The 22,354-nt window shown below is 39.6% G+C and overlaps 1 protein-coding gene and 1 pseudogene across 1 annotated transcript in view; one reads left to right on the forward strand and one right to left on the reverse strand.

Moving 5' to 3' along the window:
* Positions 1-22,354, reverse strand: part of ERC2 (ELKS/RAB6-interacting/CAST family member 2) — a 940,128-nt gene that overhangs the window by 296,388 nt on the left and 621,386 nt on the right. The gene's annotated exons all lie outside the window — the stretch shown is intronic.
* Positions 5,321-5,907, forward strand: LOC133094753 (large ribosomal subunit protein uL22m-like; annotated as a pseudogene).

Raw genomic sequence — 22,354 nt, forward strand, 5'->3', positions numbered from 1 at the left:
GGGGAGGGGGAGGTAATTTTCTCTGTAATTCAGGCCCCAAACCTACTTTTTCTTGGATTCCACATAAAATACAGCAACTCAAATAAAGTCTCCTCTGAATATCAAGATGTGAATAAATGTAATTTTTAAGTAAAAAAAAAAGAGAAAAAGGTAAACCATCTTGCATATCCTTGGTAATCAGTAATGGGATTTCACTTGAAAATCTTCGGGAGATGGGTTAAAATGAAAATCCTGGAAAACGTACAATGCAGCAATATTGTAAAATTAAGATTGACAGACAAAATATTTAGAGATTTTTTAGAAATTATTTCTATTAATAGTGTGTGCACATTGGGCATATGAAATAAGAAACTTCTGCTTCCAGCAACATGCATGACTATGATGCTATGAAGGGCCCTTTCAAAACATAATTTTTATTGCATTGTTGGGCTCATGGGAAGTAAGGAAAACCTCTAAAGGACTAAAATAAACAAACAAAACTCCAAAACTGAGCTGAAACCAGAATAGTGTGCTGAAAGCCCACATAAATAGCAGGGGTTGCTCTGAGAGCAAACAGCAAGGTCACTTGTACAACTGAGAAACTAATCCAGTGGCAAGTTGGAGGGGCTTAACCTGAAAGCCCTGATTAAACCAGGATTATTAAAAGAACTAAGTGGTCCTAGATTAGTAGCAGCCCTTGCTCCCAGAACAGGCAAAAACAAATTTTCTCTGGAGAAAAGAATCTCTATTTTAGTCACTTATGGCTCCCACTAATATTTGCCATTTATAAATCCACAAAGATTACCAAGCATATAAGGAAACTAATCATCAACGAGGGAAAGACAGTAGAATTACCTGAGAATAAGTGTGAATTTAGATATACATACATAATGGCTTCAGATATTGTAATTATTAACTATAGACTATAAAATAGCTGTTTATAAAATGCTTAAAGAAATAAATAAAAGAATTAAACAAAAAGAGCACGCAAAAAGAGACTAGGAAGATTTGGAAAATCCAAACTAAACTCTGGACTTTGGAGGACAAAAAAATATAATTGTTAATCTAAAAAACTCAATGATAAACTAGTTTGCAAGGCAGAAATAGAGACACAGATGTAGAGAATAAACGTATGCCCACCAGGAGGGGAAAGCAGGGTACAGGAGGGGTGGGATGAACTGGGAGATTGGGATTGACATATATACACTAATATGTATAAAATAGATAACTAATAAGAACCTGCTGTATAAAAAATAAATTAAATTAAATTTTAAAAAAACACTCAATGATATGCTGAGAAACAACAACAACAAAAACAAAAAACAAAAAAAACTCAATGAATGGGTTTAGTCAGAGATTAGAGAGTACTGAAGAGAGAATGGGTGAACTGGAAGGAATAAATAGAGAAATAACCCAGAATATAGCTCAGAGAGACTAGAAGAGGGAAAGTGAGTATGGGATGTTAAGCAATATGGAGGACAGACACACATGTAATTGCAGTCCCATAAAGAGAGACACAAATGGTAGGTGATATTTGAAGAGAGAACAGCTGAGAACTATACAGAATTGGTGAAAGATATGAATTCATACATATAGGAAGCAGAATAAATAAAATAAAATTTACATCCGTACATTGTAGTAAGAATAAAAACAATCACAGAGGAAAGCTAGTCACTTATAATTAGCCAGATAGCACACGTTTCCACAGCAACAGCAGAACCTTGAAGTTAGTGAAATAATATATGGCTGAGAGAAAACAACTTTCTACCTGAAACCGGTTGATTCAAGAATGAGGGTGAAATAAAAACATTTTCAGAGAAACAAAAATTGAAGAGTTTATCACCAACAGATCTACACCAAAAGAACTTCTAAAAGTATAAAGAATTATAAGCCAAGGCGGGGGACCTTCAAGATGGCGGAGGAGTAAAACATGGAGATCGCCTTCCTCCCTACAAATACATCAGAAATCCATCTACATGTGGAATAACTCCTACAGAACACCTACTGAATGCTGGCAGAAGACCTCAGACTTCCCAAAAGGCAAGAAACTCCCCACGTAACTGGGTAGGGCAAAAGAAAAAAGGAAAAACAGAGACAAAAGAATAGGGATGGGACCTGCACCTCTGGGAGGGAACTGTGAAGGAGGAAAAGTTTCCACACACTAGGAAGCCCCTTCACTGGCGGAGACGGGGGGTGGTGGGGGGGGAAGCTTCGGAGCCACGGAGGAGAGCGCAGCAACAGGGGTGTGGAGGGCAAAGCGGAGAGATTCCTGCACAGAGGATTGGTGCCGACCAGCACTCACCAGCCTGAGAGGCTTGTCTGCTCACCCACTGGGGTGGGTGGGGGCTGGGAGCTGAGGCTCCGGCTTCGGAGGTCAGATCCCAGGGAGAGGGCTGGGGTTGGCTGCGTGAACACAGCCTTAAGGGGGCCAGTGCGCCACAGCTAGCCGGGAGGGAGTCCGGGAAAAAGTCTGCAACTGCCTAAGAGGCAAGAGACCATTGTTTCAGGGTGCACAAGGGGAGGGGATTCAGAGCACCGCCTAAACGAGCTCCAGAGATGGGCGCGAGCCGCGGCTATCAGCGTGGACACCAGAGATGGGCATGAAATGCTAAGGCTGCTGCTGCAGCCACCAAGAAGCCTGTGTGCAAGCACAGGTCACTATCTACACCTCCCCTCCCGGAAGCCTGTGCAGCCCACCATTGCCAGGGTCCCATGATCCAGGGACAACTTCCCCGCGAGAACAGATGGTGCGCCTCAGGCTGTTGCAACGTCATGCTGGTCTCTGCTGCCGCAGGCTCGCCCCGCATTCTGTACCCCTCCCTCTCCCCGGCCTGAGTGAGCCAGAGCCCCCTAATCAGCTGCTACTTTAACCCCGTCCTGAGGGAACAGCAGACACCCTCAGGCGACCTACACGCAGAGGCGGGGCCGAATCCAAAGCTGAACCCCGGGAGCTGTGAGAACAAAGAAGAGAAAGGGAGATCTCTCCCAGCACCCTCAGGAGCAGAGGATTAAATCTCCACAATCAACTTGATATGCCCTGCATCTCTGGAATACCTGAATAGACAACGAATCATCCCAAAATTGAGGCGGTGGATTTTGGGAGCAACTGTAGACTGGGGGCTAGCTTTCTGCATCTAATTTGTTTCTGGTTTTATGTTTATCTTAGTTTAGTATTTACAGTTTATTATCATTGGTAGATTTGTTTATTGATTTTCCTTTTTTTTCTTTTTATATATAGATATATATATTTTTTTCCTTTTTCTCTTTTTGTGAGTGTGTATGTGTATGCTTCGTGTGATTCTGTCTGTATAGCTTTGTTTTTACCACTTGTCCCAGGGTTCTGTCTGTCCGTTTTTGTTTTTCTTCTTTTTAGTATAGTTTTTAGCACTTGCTACCATTGGTGGATTTGTTTTTTGGTTTGGTTGCTCTCTTCTTTCTTTCTTTCTTTTTTTTTTCTTTTTCTTTTTTTAATTACTTTTTAATTTTTTTATTTTTAGTTTTAATAATTTTTTATTTTAATAACTTTACTTTATTTTAGTTTATGTTTCTTTCTTTCTTTTTTTCTCCCTTTTCTTCTGAGCTGTGTGGCTGACAGGGACTTGGTGCTCCGGCCGGGTCAGGCCTGTGTCTCTGAGGTGGGAGCGACAAGTTCAGGGCATTGGTCCACCAGAGACCTCCCGGCTCCATGTAATATCAAATGGCGAAAGCTCTCTCAGAGATCTCCATCTCAGCACTAAGACCCAGTTCCACTCAACGATCAGCAAACTACAGTGCTGGACATCCTATGCCAAACAACTAGCAAGACAGGAACACAACCCCACCCATTACCAGAGAGGCTGCCTAAAATCATAATAAGGTCACAGACACCCCAAAACACACCACTGGATGCAGTCCTGCCCACCAGAAAGACAAGATCCAGCCTCATCCATCAGAACACAGGCACCAGTCCCCTCCACCAGGAAGCCTATGCAACCCACTGAACTAACCTTAGCCACTGGGGGCAGACACCAAAAACAACGGGAACTACGAACCTGCAGCCTGCAAAAAGGAGACCCCAAACACAGTAAGTTAAGCAAAATGAGAAGACAGAGAAACACACAGCAGATGAAGAAGCAAGGTAAAAACCCACCAGCCCAAACAAATGAAGAGGAAATAGGCAGTCTACCTGAAAAAGAATTCAGAGTAATGATAGTAAAGATGATCCAAAATCTTGGAACCAGAATGGAGAAAATACAAGAAACGTTTAACAAGGACCTACAAGAACTAAAGAGCAAACAAACAATGATGAACAACACAGTAAATGAAATTAAAAATTCTCTAGAAGGAATCAATAGCAGAATAACTGAGGCAGAAGAACGGATAAGTGACCTGGAAGATAAAATAGTGGAAATAACTACTGCAGAGCAGAATAAAGAAAAAAGAATGAGAAGAATTGAGGACAGTCTTAGAGACCTCTGGGACAACATTAAATGCACCAACATTTGAATTATAGGGGTCCCAGAAGAAGAAGAGAAAAAGAAAGGGACTGAGAAGAGATTGAAGAGATTATAGTTGAAAACTTCCCTTATATGGGAAAGGAAATAGTCAGTCAAGTCTGGGAAGTGCAGAGAGTCCCATACAGGTTAAATCCAAGGAGAAACATGCCAAGACACATATTAATCAAACTACCAAAAATTAAATACAAAGAAAAAATATTAAAAGCAGCGAGGGAAAAACAACAAATAACATACAAGGGAATCCCCATAAGGTTAACAGCTGATCTTTCAGCAGAAACGCTGCAAGCCAGAGGGAGTGGCAGGACATATTTAAAGTGATGACAGGGAAAAACCTACAACCAAGATTACTATACCCAGCAAGGATCTCATTCAGATTTGACGGAGAAATTAAAACCTTTATAGACAAGCAAAAGCTAAGAGAATTCAGCACCACCAAACCAGCTTTACAACAAATGCTAAAGGAACTTCTCTAGGCAGAAAACACAAGAGAAGGAAAAGACCTACAATAACAAACCCAAAACAATTAAGAAAATGGTAATAGGAACATACATATCGATAACTACCTTAAATGTAAATGGATTAAATACTCCAACCAAAAGACACAGACTGGCTGAATGGATACAAAAACAAGACCCGTATATATGCTCTCTAAAAGAGACACACTTCAGACCTAGGGATGCATACAGACTGAAAGTGAGGGGATGGAAAAAGATAGTCCATGCAAATGGAAATCAAAAGTAAGCTGGAGTAGCAATTCTCATATCAGACAAAATAGACTTTAAGATAAAGACTATTACAAGAGACAAAGAAGGACATACGCTCGGAGGCTTCCGAAGAGAGAGGGAGAAAGATGGCGGTGGCAATACTGGATCATCTGGGTGCGTTATGGATGCAGAATCTGAGGGGGAAGCTGGCCTTGGGGAAATCTACTATTCTCGAAGACAAATAAAGTACAGCAAAGACAAGATGTGGTATTTGGCAAAATTGATACAAGGAATGTCCACTGACCAGGCTCTGGCTCAGCTGGAATTCAGTGACACAAAAGGGGCCCAGATAATTAAAGAGGTTCTCTTAAAAGCACAAGATATGTCAGTGAGAGACCACAGTGTGGAATTCAGATCCAGTTTATATATAGCTGAGTCCACCTCAGGGCGAGGCCAGTACCTGAAATGCATCCAGCACCACGGCAGAGGTTGCTTTGGGATTATGGAGAAGGTTTTTCGCCATTATTTTGTGAAGTTGGTGGAAGGCCCTCCACCTCCAACTGAGGCACCAAAGACAGCAGTTGCCCACGCCAAAGAGTATATCCAGGAGCTTCGCAACCGGACCATCATTCACACTCTATGATGGGGGTATTAAGACTCCACAGTGTATATATTTTACCATTTATTTCCTAAAACCAACAAAAATTAAAGACAGATGCTTTTTATGATTTGTCATTGAATTACTGAAATATGATGTACAACTGCTAGTTTTACATGAATATTTATAAAGCTCTGCCCACCTCTCTTGAGCCTCTGGGTATATTTTATGTATTTGCAACTAGGAAGGAGAAATTAGCTTTAAACGTAGTGACACACTATATAATTCAGAAGGCTTTTTTGAGTGCTGTTTGAAGGGAATGTTAGCTTTCTAGCTTGTGCCCTGCAGGTGGTAGTTTTGATACTGGACTTGAGAAGAAAGTTATAGGATAAGAAAGCTTGTCCTTATTATTTCACTTGATTTCTCTCCTGGAACTGGGGGAGGGGGTGGTAGAGGGGAGCATCCCTGCACATTGTTTCAGTGCAGTATTTTAGGGCATTCTGTAGTTCACTTTTTCCTTTCACTGTTGGCATAGGCCGGTGGACAACGGATTATATTTCCTTTACTGTTTTAGCAGTAACTTGAAACTACAGGAGTTTATTAGATATATTAATCTAAAACTCCAAAAACCATTTAACTTAGAATGTTTTATTTTGCTTAAATAATGACTATTTTTATGTCTCCTACCAACAATGTTTACTATTGCTTGGCTGTCTAGTTTAGGATTGATTCATTTTTCAGAGTGAATTCAATTATGGAGAGAGGAATTGAACCAGTCTCAGCCTTGCACTCTAAAATAATTGATATGTTTAGGACATTCCACCTGAAAGCGGAAGAATACACTTTCTTCTCAAGTGCACACGGAACGTTCTCCAGAATAGACCACATCTTGGGTCACAAATCAAGCCTTGGAAAATTTAAGAAAATTGAAATCATATCAAGCATCTTTTCCGACCACAACACCATGAGATTAGAAATGAGTTACAAGACAAAAACAGTAAAAAACAGAAATACATGGAGGCTAAACAGTGCGCTGCTAAATAACCAAGAGATCACTGAAGAAATCAAAGAGGAAATCAAAAAATACCTAGAAACAAATGACAACAAAAACACAACAACCCAAAACCTATGGGACGCAGCAAAAGCAGTTCTAAGAGGGAAGGTCATAGCAATTCAAGCTCACCTCAAAAAACAAGAAAAATCTCAAATAAACAATGTAACCTTACACCTAAAGCAACTAGAAAAAGAAGAACAAAGAAAACCCAAAGTTAGTAGAAGGAAAGAAATCATAAAGATCAGAGCAGAAATAAATGAAATAGAAACAAAGAAAGCAATACCAAAGATCAATAAAACTAAAAGCTGGTTCTTTGAGAAGATAAACAAAATCGATAAACCTTTAGCCAGATTCATCAAGAAAAAAAAGGGAGAGGATGCAGATCAATAGAATTAGAAATGAAAAAGAAGTTACAACAGACACCGCAGAAATACAAAGCATCCTAAGAGACTACTACAAGCAACTCTATGCCAATAAAATGAAAAACCTGGAAGAAATGGACAAATTTTTGGAAAAGTACAACCTTCCAAGATTGAACCAGGAAGAATTAGAAAATATAAACAGACCAATCACAGGTAATGAAATTGAAACTGCAATTAAAAATCTTCCAACAAACAGAAGTCTAGGACCAGATGGCTTCACAGGCGAATTCTATCAAACATTTAGAGAAGGGTTAACACCTATCCTTCTCAAACTCTTCCAAAAAATTACAGAGGGAAGAACACTCCCAAACTTGTTCTACAAGGCCACCATCACCCTGATACCCAAACCAGACAAAGATATCACAAAAAAGAAAATTATAGACCAATATCACTGATGAACATAGATGCAAAAATCCTCAACAAAATACTAGCAAACAGAATCCAACAACACATTAAAAGGATCATACAGCATGATCAAGTGGGATTTATCCCAGGGATGCAAAGATTCTTCAGTATATGCAAAACAATCAGTGTGATACACCATATGAACAAATCCTAAGACTTAGTGAGTCAGGATCTGGTGTGGGAGAACAGGGGGTTTGCACTTGTAATGAATGCCCCAGTGATGTGTGGCTAGAGAATCACTGCACCAGAGGGTCTCTGGGTTCTCTTTCAGTGCAGGAAGTACACTGATCATAAGTTTAGCTCAATAAATGACCAAGTGGTGAACGTGCCCAGGTAAACAGGTGAAGAAATAGAATGTGATAGCAACCCTGAGTCCCCTTCATGGCCCCTGCCAGTCACTACCCACCTGTCTTCCCCAAAGGTAACCATCACCCCAACTGCTATCATATGATAGATATTTTTTTAAAGGTTAGCTTTTATTTTCTTTCCCTCAACATAATTTATTGGGCAACCATTATATGCCTGGCGCTGAGGATACAGGTAGTGAAAGAGGAATCAGCCCTTGCTTGTGGAGCTCACACTCTGCTGGGAAAGGCACGGTAATACAGTAAATCACTAATTACAAGTCTTCACTGTGCTGAGTGTTACGAAGCAGAGGGACATGTGCCTATGGGAGCAGACATCAGGGTGCCCTGGAAAATAGTTACTGGATTTTGGGGAAAGTTTCTTTTCTTAAAGACACAGTGAGGGGAAAGGGTAAAATGACAAACGTCATATGGATCAGTAAAGAGTTATGTTGTCAGAATGCCGACTTGGGTTTTGTTTTCAACTGTATAAACCTTAGGACCACTTCATCGTTCCAGAAGTAAGATGTGGGATGTGTGATGCGGATGGGGAATATACTGTCTTTGGAGCTGACTCAGAGTTACCAAACTTTATGAGGCTCCAGCTAACCCTGAGGGGAAAGACATGCAAAGTGAGTATACTGCAAACATTGCAAAATAAAATGAATGTGTTTTTCTATGTGAACAAAAAATAAAAATAAAAAGAAGGACACTACATACTGATCAAGGGATCAATCCAAGAAGAAGATATAACAATTGTAAATATTTATGCACCCAACACAGGAGCACCTCAATATATAAGGCAAGTGCTAACAGCCATAAAAGGGGAAATTGACAGTAATACAACCATAGTAGGAGACTTTCACACCCCACTTTCACCAATGGACAGATCACCCAAAATGAAAATAAATAAGGAAACACAAGCTTTAAATGATACATTAAACAAGATGGACTTAACTGATATTTATAGGACATTCCATCCAAAAACAACAGAATACACTTTCTTCTCAAGTGCTCATAGAACATTCTCCAGGGTAGATCATATCTTGGGTCACAAATCAAGCCTTGGTAAATTTAAGAAAATTGAAATCATATCAAGTATCTTTTCCGACCACAACGCTATGAGACTAGATATCAATTAGAGGAAAAAATCTGTAAAAAATACAAACACATGGAGGCTAAACAATACACTACTAAATAACCAAGAGATCACTGAAGAAATCAAAGAGGAAATCAAAAAATACCTAGAAAGAAATGACAATGAAAACACGACGACCCAAAACCTGTGGGATGCAGAAAAAGCAGCTCTAAGAGGGAAGTTTATAGCAATACAATCTTACCTTAAGAAAAAGGAAACAACTCAAATAAACAACCTAACCTTACACCTAAAGCAATTAGAGAAAGAAAAACAAAAAAAAAAACCCCAAAGTTAGCAGAAGGAAAGAAATCATAAAGATCAGAGCAGAAATAAATGAAAAAGAAATGAAGGAAACAATAGCAAAGATCAATAAAACTAAAAGCTGGTTCTTTGAGAAGATAAACAAAACTGATAAACCATTAGCCAGACTCATCAAGAAAAAAAGGGAGAAGACTCAAATCAATAGAATTAGAAATGAAAAAGGAGAAGTAACAACTGACACTGCAGAAATACAAAGGATCATGAGAGATTACTACAAGCAACTCTATGCCAATAAAATGGACAATCTGGAAGAAATGGGCAAATTCTTAGAAAAGCACAATCTTCCGAGACTGAACCAGGAAGAAATAGAAAACATAAACAGACCCATCACAAGCACTGAAATTGAGACTGTGATTAAAACTCTTCCAACAAACAAAAGCCCAGGACTAGGTGGCTTCACAGGCGAATTCTATCAAACATTTAGAGAAGAGCTAACACCTATCCTTCTAAAACTCTTCCAAAATATAGCAGAGGGAGGAACACTCCCCAACTCATTCTACGAGGCCACCATCACCCTGATAACCAAACCAGACAAAGATGTCACAAAGAAAACTACATGCCAATATCACTGATGAACATAGATGCAAAAATCCTCAACAAAATACTAGCATACAGAATCCAACAGCACATTAAAAGGATCATACACCATGATCAAGAGGGGTTTATCCCAGGGATGCAAGGATTCTTCAGTATATGCAAATCAATCAATGTGATAAACCATATTAACACATTGAAGGAGAAAAACCATATGATCATCTCAATAGATGCAGAAAAAGCTTTCGACAAAATTCAACATCCACTTATGATAAAAACTCTCCAGAAAGTAGGCACAGAGCAAACTTCCCTCAACAAAATAAAGGCCATATATGACAAACCCAAAGCTAACATAGTTCTCAATGGTGAAAAACTGAAAGCATTTCCTCTAAGATCAGGAAAAAGACAAGGTTGTCCACTCTCACCACTATTATTCAACATAGTTTTGGAAGTTTTAGCCACAGCAGTCAGAGAAGAAAAGGAAATAAAAGGAATCCAAATCGGAAACGAAGAAGTAAAGCTGTCACTGTTTTCAGATGACATGATACTATACCTAGAGAATCCTAAAGATGCTACCAGAAAACTACTAGAACTAATCAATGAATTTGGTAAAGTAGCAGGATACAAACTTAATGCACAGAAATCTCTTGCATTCCTATACGCTAATGGTGAAAAATCTGAAAGAGAAATTAAGGAAACACTCCCATTTACCATTGCAACAAAAAGAATAAAATACCTAGGAATAAACCTGCCTAAGGATGCAAAAGACCTGTATGCAGAAAACTATACGACACTGATGAAAGAAATTAAAGATGATAGAAACTGATGGAGAGACATACCATGTTCTTGGATTGGAAGAATCAATATTGTGAAAATGACTATACTACCCAAAGCAATCTACAGATTCAATGCAATCCCTATCAAACTACCAATGGCATTTTTCACAGAACTAGAACAAAAAATTTCACAATATGTATGGAAACACAAAAGACCCTGAATAGCCAAAGCAATCTTGAGAAAGAAAAACAGAGCTGGAGGAATTAGACTCCCAGACTTCAGACTATACTACAAAGTAATCAAGACAGTGTGGTACTGGCACAAAAACAGAAATATAGATCAATGGGAAAGGATAGGAAGCCCAGAGATAAACCCATGCACCTATGGTCACCTTATTTTTGATAAAGGAGGCAAGAATATACAATGGAGAAAAGACAGCCTCTTCAATAAGTGGTGCTGGGAAAACTGGACAGCTACATGGAAAAGAATGAAATTAGAACACTCCCTAACACCATACACAAAAATAAACTCAAAATGGATTAAAGACCTAAATGTAAGAACAGACACTATAAAACTCTTAGAGCAAAACATAGGCAGAACACTCTATGACATAAATCACAGCAAAATCCTTTTTGACCCACCTCCTAGAGAAATGGAAATAAAAACAAAAATAAACAAATGGGACCTAATGAAACTTAAAAGCTTTTGCAAAGCAAAGCAAACTACAAACAAGACGAAAAGGCAACCCTCAGAATGGGAGAAAATATTTGCAAACGAATCAATGGACAAAGGATTAATCTCCAAAATACATAAACAGCTCATGCAGCTCAATATTAAAAAAACAGACAACCCAATCCAAAAATGGGCAGAAGACCTAAACAGACATTTCTCCAAAGAAGATATACAGATTGCCAACAAACACATGAAAGGATGCTCAACATCACTAATTATTAGAGAAATGCAAATTAAAACTACAATGAGATATCATCTCACACCAGCAGAATGGCCATCATCAAAAAATCTAGAAACAATAAATGCTGGAGAGGGTGTGGAGAAAAGGGAACACTCTTGCACTGTTGGTGGGAATGTAAATTGGTACAGCCACTATGGAGAACAGTATGGAGGTTCCTTAAAAAACTAAAAATAGAACTACCATACGACCCAGCAATCCCACTACTGGGCATATACCCTGAGAAAACCATAATTCAAAAAGAGTCATGTACCAAAATGTTCATTGCAGCTCTATTTACAATAGCCAGGACATGGAAGCAACCTAAGTGTCCATCATCGGATGAATGCATAAAGAAGATGTGGCACATATATACAATGGAATATTACTCAGCCGTAAAAAGAAACGAAATGGAGTTATTTGTAGTGAGGTGGATGGAGTTAGAGTCTGTCATACAGAGTGAAGTAAGTCAGAAAGAGAAAAACAAATACAGTATGCTAACACATATATATGGAATCTAAGGAAAAAAAAAAAAGGTCATGAAGAACCTAGTGGCAAGATGGGAATAAAGACACAGACCTACTAGAGAATGGACTTGAGGATATGGGGAGGGGGAAGGGTAAGATGTGACAAAGAGAGAGAGCGGCATGGACATATATACACTACCAAACGTAAAATAGATAGCTAGTGGGAAGCAACCGCATAGCACAGGGAGATCAGCTCTGTGCTTTGTGACCACCTAGAGGTGTGGGATAGGGAGGGCGAGAGGGAGGGAGATGCAAGAGGGAAGAGATAATGGGAACATATGTATATGTATAACTGACTCACTGTGTTATAAAGCAGAAACTAACACACCATTGTAAAGCAATTATACTCCAATAAAGATGTTAAAAAAAAAATTATAAGCTAAGAAGGAAAGTTTGAGATGTAAGAAGAAATGAACAAAGAACATTATTTTTAAAAATATTTTTGTATATATTTTTATATAAAAATAAAAAATTTTTGTTTATAAAAAAGGTTTGTTTATAATTGCCTATGTTTTTTTAAAAATAATGTCTAATTTTAATATAATATAATAATATAATTTTTTAAAACAATGTCTAATGTTAATCAAAAAAAGCATAATTAAAGTACTAGAAAAGAACATGTAAGTAGGAGGGTGATAAACAGAGTTAACATGTTTTATGATCTTTATGTTGCTTAGAAGAGGGAATTCACTGGCCACACAGTCAGGGATGGAGGCCATACACAATTCAGTCAAACAGTCTTCTCACCAAGGCTTATCCAACTACAACCAAGCCAAGTACCAAATCTGCCCACAACAAAGGCCAATACTGAGCCCTGGGTAGACTAACAAGCTAGCTAGGGAAATACTGATGACATTAGACTTCTCTGACTTTGAAGAGGTCAGTGCTTTGACTTAAACAGGATACAATCTTCCCTTTATGGATTTAACTTCTCTTCTTCAGCACTTCTTCCAGGACCACAATTCTTAGACGTACACAATGCCTTATCTATCATATGACAGCCTGCACAACATCACCTCCAACCATGAGACACATTTGACCATTAATGGGCCCATAACCTAGAAATGCTGATTTAGCACCAAAGCAGGGGGACAACACCCAAAGAGGCTGGGTTGCTGTCCTAAAGGAATGCAGTGTATGTCTTAAATCACAGGTCAATATATGGTGCCATCTCCCCTTCAGTAAGGATACATGGATCAGGAAACTGAGAAGAGGAGGTGGGAGTGGTCTCTCTCACTTAACCACCTAGTAACTCACTAGAAGAAGGTTGCTTCCACCAAAGAACATTATCATGGTGTGATGAATTAGAAGCTTAAATTGTCCCATGGCCATTTTGAGCTTCTCATCCCACTGAACCAATGAAAGAGTGTCACCATTTCTGTTATGCAATGGGTGAAAGGAAGGAGATATATAGAACCCAAGTATTCACGGGGATACCCTTAAATGAAAGCGTAAAACTGTGGCAACCCAATAAGTCCAGGCCATCAAGGACTTAAATCTTGCAGGAAAGAAGGTATGGATCACCCAATGAAGTCATGAACCCTATCCAGCTGAAGTGCCAGCAGAAGGTATGGGGATCGTACAAGAGGTGATGGAAGAAGGAAACCATGGTTACCAACAAGGCTTCATGGCCAGCTATAGAGATGGGACTACAGCAGTTACGTTTGTTTCACTAAATCATTTCTTTTCTCCCTTTTACCCTCTGCTACCTTACAAGACTGGTGGTAGCTCAAGTTTTAGATAGGAATATGACATAATTGACATTGGCTCACAATGACACAGGAGCTGAGGTGATTTCATTCTGTGTTGGGGATGCTAACTTTTCACATGAAGGAAGGTTGAGAGTAGATGCCAGGAGGTGAGTGGAATTAACTATGCCAGATATTTTCCATTTGTCCCTCTGGATCCATCTCCATTCTTCTCTCCTTGCTTCCTTCCCCACAGGTTGATGTACTCAGGTCACATCAGTGTGCTCTCTGCCCTCGGGCTTCCAGTAGAATTAAGCTAATTGGACTGCAGGCAGGAGAGTGAGGTCAGCACGTTTATTTCTCTGGTTCCCTCCCTGTGAGTTCACTTCAGACTAGCTGTGTCCCTTGACAGAAGGTTACTATCCTTCTCAAAGCAGCCCCATGTGACTCTCTTTTTCCAGGTTCTGGGAACCTCTCCTTCCCTTGTCTCTTTGGGCCTAGAAATGGTGACATTTCTGCCGCTATAGCCCGGGGTTCCTGCACAAGCCCTAATTGTTCCCCTATACCATACCTTTGGAATTAATTCCTTTGTAAAGAAATGCTTCTTGAATTATCTTAATTGGAAATATCTGTTTCTATTGAGGCCCTGATTGACCTACTCACTGTGATTCCATGTTATATAACACAATGTCTGTGAACAACCCCTACACGGAGAGATTTTTTTTAAACACCCATAAACCCAGAGACCTGGGTAATTTGTTATGGAAACAAAACTGATTAACCATTTGGCAGTACCAGATGGGCTCAGAAAAGGTTGCTATAAGAACACTTTCTGGGTAACCAGGAAAAAGAAGGTCCAAGATGGATATGAAAAGTCAGGAACTCTACTTCTGGCCACTATAAGGCAGTTGCTATAGAAAGCCAGGAGATGTCCAAAAGTTTGCTAAAGCCCAGATTACTAAGTTAAGAGAAATGTTAACACAACTTAGTAGTAACTTGCCTGAGGACCAACTTGCTTAGAAAAATTTGGATAGGCTGTAATTTATAATAAAATGGGCAACTGATCAGATACTCAGAGGGAACCTGAATATTTCTCAAAGATGAAGGTTCTCAAACTCTGAGTATACGTGGGTATCACCTGGCATCAGGACAGGGTATATTATGGCAGGGTTCAGAGCAAAATGAAAATGTAGGCCTGTTGCTAAGAAATTATTAAGAATTCCAAGATGACAGCAGAATCATTAAACCAAGCACACGGCTCGTTTAAAACCCCAGTCCTGTGTGACTGCACAAATCACATGGCTATGAAGCCAGCCCTACTTGGAGAGCTTGTTACCACACAGATCGCTGCACCCCACTCCCAGAGCTCCTGATTCAGTAAGCCTGGGATGAAGCCCAAGAATGTGCATTCCTAATAAATCCTGGGTGATGCTGACCCTGCTGGCCCAGGGATCACACTCTGAGGACCACTACCCTAGAGAACATAAAAGTGGGAAAAAAACATCAGGAGGAAATGAACATATAACCAATATAGTTAAAGCCCAAGCTGATCGTATGAATAGATTTTGTATTGGATATCACAGTATGTATATCAAAAATTCACAGAAAGTTAAATTTACTCATTTATAAATTTATAGATACAAATTTAATATCCCAAATAATATTAACTGCTTATACCACATTTAAATATTCCTTTTTTCAACAAACGCTTATTAAATGTTTACTATGTGCCAGGGTACTATGCTTGCTCATTCATTATCTATGAATAGGTCATAAATAATTGAGGATATTATTTAGAATAGTGATCTCAAGTGTCAGGGAGAAAGAGATCAGAGTTGGGATGAGGGAGACCCCCCGTTCCCATCAGGCAGGGAAATAGAAGAAGGAAAAACTGTATCATTTTTTATAAGCATATGTCTATTGTATGCTTATCAAGAAAATATAGTTTAACAAAACCATCTTAGTTTTGATCAACTGACACATGACATCGAAAATGCATCATGGCTGAGTGATTTCTAAAAGGTAGAGAATGCCTTATTTCAAATAAGGATGAGATATTAGGTTTTCACAGGTGACCTATAAAAAGTTTATTAAGAATTAAAAACTTGTATCATATGTTGAACTACCCACTGTATAAACACACACACACAAAAACCTTCAGAAGTTTTCAAATACTCTACTTGGAATAACCAAGTTATTAGCTGAGAAAATCGGTGAGTCCAGGGTGATTTTTTTCTGAAGGATTAACGAAAAGTCAGACACCTTTTACAAAGAAGATTAAATCACCCCATTGTTACTTACAAAGTCTCACAAAGCGACCGACAATTTATGTTCACAAACGCCTCCTGCTTCACAGCCTGTAAGAGCCCATACCAGCTTCAGTGTTCTGGTTTCTCCTCCTGGACGTACAGTGTGGCTGGCTGTTGACTATTCATCATTATGATTTCAAAGGATGAAAAGTTTGCTCATGTGGAATGTAGGTATTCTTGACCTCTGAAATCCATTGTTCTGAAGCCAGAGAAAAATATTTCTCATACTAAACAAATCTGATAAGGTCATGTCTGGCTTCAAAGAAAGATCAGCAACCGACTGCACCATAGTCTGCAATTTCTAATATATTCTTCTCTCTAGGCCTCGAGTGTTGATAATTAACTGCCTACTATTCTAAGCTGAATTTATTGCCTTTCTATTGTAATTTTGGTACAATTAAGTAATTGTTATTGTAAAAAATTTTAATCACATTGAGAAAATAAAGTTTTTTTCCCCACAACCTTCCTATCCCCCACTTATACATAAATAAGATGAAAATATATGTACATTACAAGAGTTTACTGGGAAGAATGCTACTGAAGAATGCTAAGAAAACTTTATGCTAGACTTTCAAAACATTATAATTAATAAGGGAAACCCCAGTTTCCAATGAAAATCTTCAAATCAAAAGTATTTTCAACAGATGAATATTTACTATGAGATTCTGGTAATGTTTTTTGCAAGGGCATTGCTTTTATTTTTCAAGCAAAGATCAAAAATATTTTGTATCTGGTCCCCTGTTGATTTATATCACTTTAACTACCAATATTTTTTAATTCACAATGAAATTGCACAGAGCTCAATTTATAAATATTTATCTATAAAGTTAACAACTGTGAACTGTAGTGGTGTGTCAAACTATAAACATAGTCATGGAATATTGGTTCATTTTGAGAACAGATGTTGGGCCATCTCCATGATGGAGTTGATTGCAGTAGACACAGTAATGATTTAGTTTCTTTCTTTCTAGCAACTTTTAAAACACACAGGTAAGTCTAGGGAAAGCAAAGCCTGTACTTGAGTCCCCATTCTCCATTTCTGCCACAGTTGCAGACATCATTAAATGATCCTAGAACTTCTTCAGTTCTCAGACCAGCCTTGGTACGGATCTCATCACAGCACTCCGGCAGTCACTATCAATTGACTGGAAGAAGTACAAGCTCAAATTATTTTCTCTGTGTTTAAATCTTGTATCCTGTAGTGGTTCTCAAATATTTTCATGTGTAGCATATTTTCAAATATTAGAAAGCTTGGTAGCACTCTCAAAGGGATTAAAAGATTGAAAACAATTACAAGTAATTTTCAACAACAATAATAATCTAATCTGTCACTGCCTTACAATGTCTAGCAAAGCAGCCACGATTGACCAGTTATTCACTTTGTATCCAGGTTACCCTTGAAGGGTAATTATTTACAGCTTTGGTTTAATGGATATTGTACCCATTAAGCATGCCATGTTCCTTTAGGCCCTGCTGGTACTCTGCTTAGGAGAACAGACTCTGCTATCAAAACAATGGGGTACGACGTTGTCATTTTACCTTGAGAAAGAACACTCTGGCCAATGAATGGTCACCTAATCCCAGAGACAGAGAGAATGATTAGGAAATCTGCTGGGTTTTCCAGGTGAACACAATAGCCAGGTAAACACAAATACCTGTTTTATTTTCCTTATCTCCTTCAATTCTCTCAGTGTCTCATAAGAAAACTGAGGCTCAGAGAGGTTAGCTCCTTGCCCTATGACCCACTGTGAAGAAGTGACAGAGACACGACTCCAACCAGGAGACAGGGCCGACTTCAAAACCAGCGTGCTTAGCCTCTCTGCCACTCTGCCCTCTGATGACTAACAGAATCCAGTCCCCTTCCGCAGTGGGAGTGGATCTTGAAAACCAACAGTAACAACCGGCAAAATGAAATAGCCACCATCACTCTTCCCACTGCTTCAGTCAGAGCATGTTTGTTTTTTTTTTTTTTTTGAGGGCAGGTAATCCATTTTGTCCTTGGACCAGGTGTCTGCTGAAAGCATCAGTTTCTTCAGCTTCCTTCAAGAAGTCTCCCACTTGAAATATGATAACTTACTGGAGATAAAGTGGATGATAGAGCTTTACTAATGTTATAAGCCACAGGAAACATAATATGAATTAGTATCGGGATTACCTACATTTAGCTCCCCCACCTTCACACAGGAGCAATACTTCTACTCTCACTTTACAAGTGAAACAATTGAGGAAAGAAAAGAGAGACTACTAAGTTTAATTAAGCATCTACATGTCAATACTCATGTGACATACATGAGCTCCTTTAATCTTCACAATAGGTACCAGGTATATATTTTTAATATCTTCTGGTTAATTTTTATTACCATGTCATCAACTATATGTTTTATGTGTTTAATTTGTTTATTATCTGTGTCATGCTCACCCCCATTAGACTCTCTATTCGGTAAGGGATTCTGACTTTGGTCTGTTTCATCTACTGCTATATCCCTAATAGTGCATGGCACATGGTAGATGTCCAATAAATATTGGTTGAATGATTAAATGGACACTCAGTGAGATTCAATAACTTGCCTGAGGTCACACAGTTTGGAAATGAGTCCTCTGTCATGTGTACCCAATCACCACATGAACACCCCAACTCTGGGCTCAGGGCTATGTGAATGATTGAACAGTCCCACCAGGAGACTGACGGCTGGGGCAGTATAATAAGGATATCACTTGGCAGTGCATTTCACAGGAATAATGGCACCCTTTGACCACGGGTGTCCTGAAAATATTGCTTCTTCACAATAAAAAAAAAAAAAAAAGAAGAAGAAGAAAGAAGTTTATCAAAGAGATAGCAGCTATATCCTCAGATTTATGAAACCCTAAAACAAACAGCCCTGATGGGATTACACTGCAGGTGCAGGAGACTGCCCACAATTCCTCCTTGCTACTTCCCTCCTAATCTTCAGCCTCTGTCTGGTTCACATGGACGCAACTCGACTCAACAAACTCTGACTCAGGGCCACTCTGTGTCACCTGCAGGTGGTAACTGAGGAAGATGCATCCCAGTTCTTAAGTAACTCACAGTCTACGACAAGGAGAAAGTCAGTGAAACACCTAGGTTTAATATGAAGCATCATGAAAATGATAAAAACAACATACAGCAGGAGTAAAAAGGAAAGAAAGTCTGGCTATGTGAAGGCTGCATCAAGGAAGATTTCAGGGAGCGGAGGAGGCGGTATGTGACCTGGGCTAAAGAAGAGGGTCACTACTGCAAGGAAAACAAAACCCCAAAGTCACCACCAAGCTGAAGCAGGGTAATTATGGATTCCTGGAGTTCAAAGCAAAATTGAGAGGCAGTAGAATTTAGCCCAGTTGTTCTCATCTGGCATAAATAAGGGGTGAATGCCCCACAGGGGACATTTGACAGTGTCTAGAGACATCTGTCACAACTAGGGGGTGCTACTGACGTCTAGTGGGTAGAGGCCAGGAATGCTACTAAGCATCCTACAATGCACACTGCAGCCCCCCTGAACCCCCCAACGAGGAATTATTCAGGCCAAAATGCCAATAGTGGCAAGGTTGAGGAAGCTTGGCTTAGAGTAACGAATAGGAGCTTTGAAGGCAAACAGACCTGGGTTGGAGTCCCAGCTCTGCCCCTAAGTACCCCAAATGGCTACTTAGTAGCCAAGAGGAAAACAACAGATCCTCACTGAGCTTCAGTGAGGATATGTTCATTTGTTAAATGGGAAATGCCAGTAGTGCCTACCTCACAATGGCCACTCCTCATTCAGCAGATATGACTAAAGGGTCTCCTATGTCATTGCTCCCCAACCTTTTTGGTACCAGGGACCAGTTTCATGGAAGACAATATTTCCACGGACTGGGGGCGGGGTGGGGGAGGATGGTTCGGGTGGTAATGGGAGCGATGGGGAGCGGCAGATGAAGCTTCGCTCGCTCTCCCACCGCTCACCTCCTGCTGTGCGGCCCGGTTCCTACCAGGCCACGAACCAGTGCCGCTCTGCGAACCTGGGGGGTGGGGACGCCTGTCCTATGTGCCAGGCACTATACTAGGTCCCAGGATACTAGAGTGGGTAAAATGAATGTAATCCCCATCCTCATGGAACTTATCATGGAAATCAGGCATAGAAGTGAGCAATAATAATAAAGAGGTAGAGATGCTACTGGAGAGATGTGTTAAAGGTGAAAGAAGTCCTAGGAAGGAACAAATACCCTAGACAAGAGGGATCAAAGAAGACTTCTTGGTAAAAATAGCATTTAATTGGACATACGGAGGCTGGTGAAGGGTTACTCAAGCAAAGAGGGGCAGATTAAGTGCGATAACAAATGTGAAACCCTTATTACAGTACCTAGCACAATGTAAGCAATCCATGATGGGAATTATTCTGAATGTCCTAAAGAGGCACACTATGTATACAATGGATTCTATTTTTCAGTAGGGATCATTTTAATATGGTGGAGACTGCTAAATGTTTACCAAACTGTGTTTTCTCCTTCTTAGGTACTTGGCTCCCTGGCGAGACATTCTATGAGACCTTACAGTTAGATATGGCCATGGACCAAGTTCTTGTCAGTAAGATGTGAGAAGGTCAAAGGACATGATTCCTGAATAACATTTTTGTTCCTTTTTTTTCTTTTTTTGGTTTTTTTTTTTTTTTTTTTTTTTTGTTCCTTTTTGACTGCTAAATAGGGATGCAGCCCAGCCCAATTTCAGCCATGCTAGGGCTGGGTAGGCAAAATTTTTCTGTAAAGGTTCAGTCAGTAAATATGTTCAGCTTTGTGGGTCATATGATCTCTGTCACAATTACTCAACTCTTCTGTTGTAGCACAAAAGTGGCTACAATATACAACAAATGACCATGGCCGAGTTCAATCAAACTTTATTTACAGAAACAAGCAGAAGGCCGAATTTGGCATGCAGGCCACAGCTTGCTAGCCCCTGTGCTAAGGGATGTTGGAGCAACAAGATGGAAGGAACCTGGATTCATGACAGATGGCATTGAAGAGAACTGCCTTATCAACCTGGACCCCCTCACCTTGGAACTGTTATGAGAGAGAAAGATAAACATATATATTCTTTGAGCCCTACAGCTTAGACTTGCCTTAACTAACACATGGGTTTCTCAGGACTCTTTGGGTTTATTTAGACTGTCCTGGGAACCCAATAAATATGCACATATATTAGGGTCTTCTGGTGAAATGACCCCTGTACAGGCATTTGGAAGTAAGGCTGACTTCAGGCTGGAGGGAACTCATACTTTAGCAATAAGGGGTTCAGAGTTAAATTCTCAGCACTCAGTCCCCATCCAGCTGAGGGAAGCACACTGGAGACATCACCATCATTTAAAAATGGAAGGTTTACAGAAAACCTAACAAATTATCTAATTCAGGCTGCTGAATGCCTGTTGGTGTCCTCCTGGAAAACTCTAAGTAAACAGCTGGTCTCTTTAATCATAGTGGAGAGCACACAAAGGAGGCAATGAAATAGCAAATGAACCCCGGGTGCTTCCAATGGCAGGCCACGCTGGCTGGAAGATGGCTTCAGGAATTTTATGTAAGATGAAGGGTGAATTCTTGTAAGCCTCTGAACCAAGCTCATTGGTGGTATGAATTATTTTTGGCTTCCTCTACAGCTGTTTTTGTTGGGGAAGTTTGAAGGTGAAAGTGTCCTAGGAAGATCTCTTTCCAGAAGTGTTTGAAATAAAATTGTCATAATTCTTTTTACATTCATAATCCATTTATATCTGCAACTATATTTTAGGCAACCTGACCTTCATTAGAAATTAACCATAGCTAACTATGGGGTAGCACTGCCAAGATGTCTGAGCTGGAAGGAATTTACAAAGTATCCAGTTTAATCTGATTTTCCCATTTCACATGTGAAAAAACTGAGGCCCACAGAGGTTAACCTTTCAAGGTCACAAAACTAAGTTAGAAATAACATACCTCTATGGCTTGGGGTGGGAAAACTATGATATTTGCTATTTGTTTGAAATTGGGGAGGAAAATACAATTCTACTGTCCATTTACCCTTTCGTTTTCTATATTGAAAAGGTCCAGAGGTAAATGTGGGTACCTCAGTTTTAAATAAATTTTTATGACCAAA

Source organism: Eubalaena glacialis, chromosome 7, assembly GCF_028564815.1.
Source record: "Eubalaena glacialis isolate mEubGla1 chromosome 7, mEubGla1.1.hap2.+ XY, whole genome shotgun sequence".
NCBI lineage: Eukaryota > Metazoa > Chordata > Mammalia > Artiodactyla > Balaenidae > Eubalaena > Eubalaena glacialis.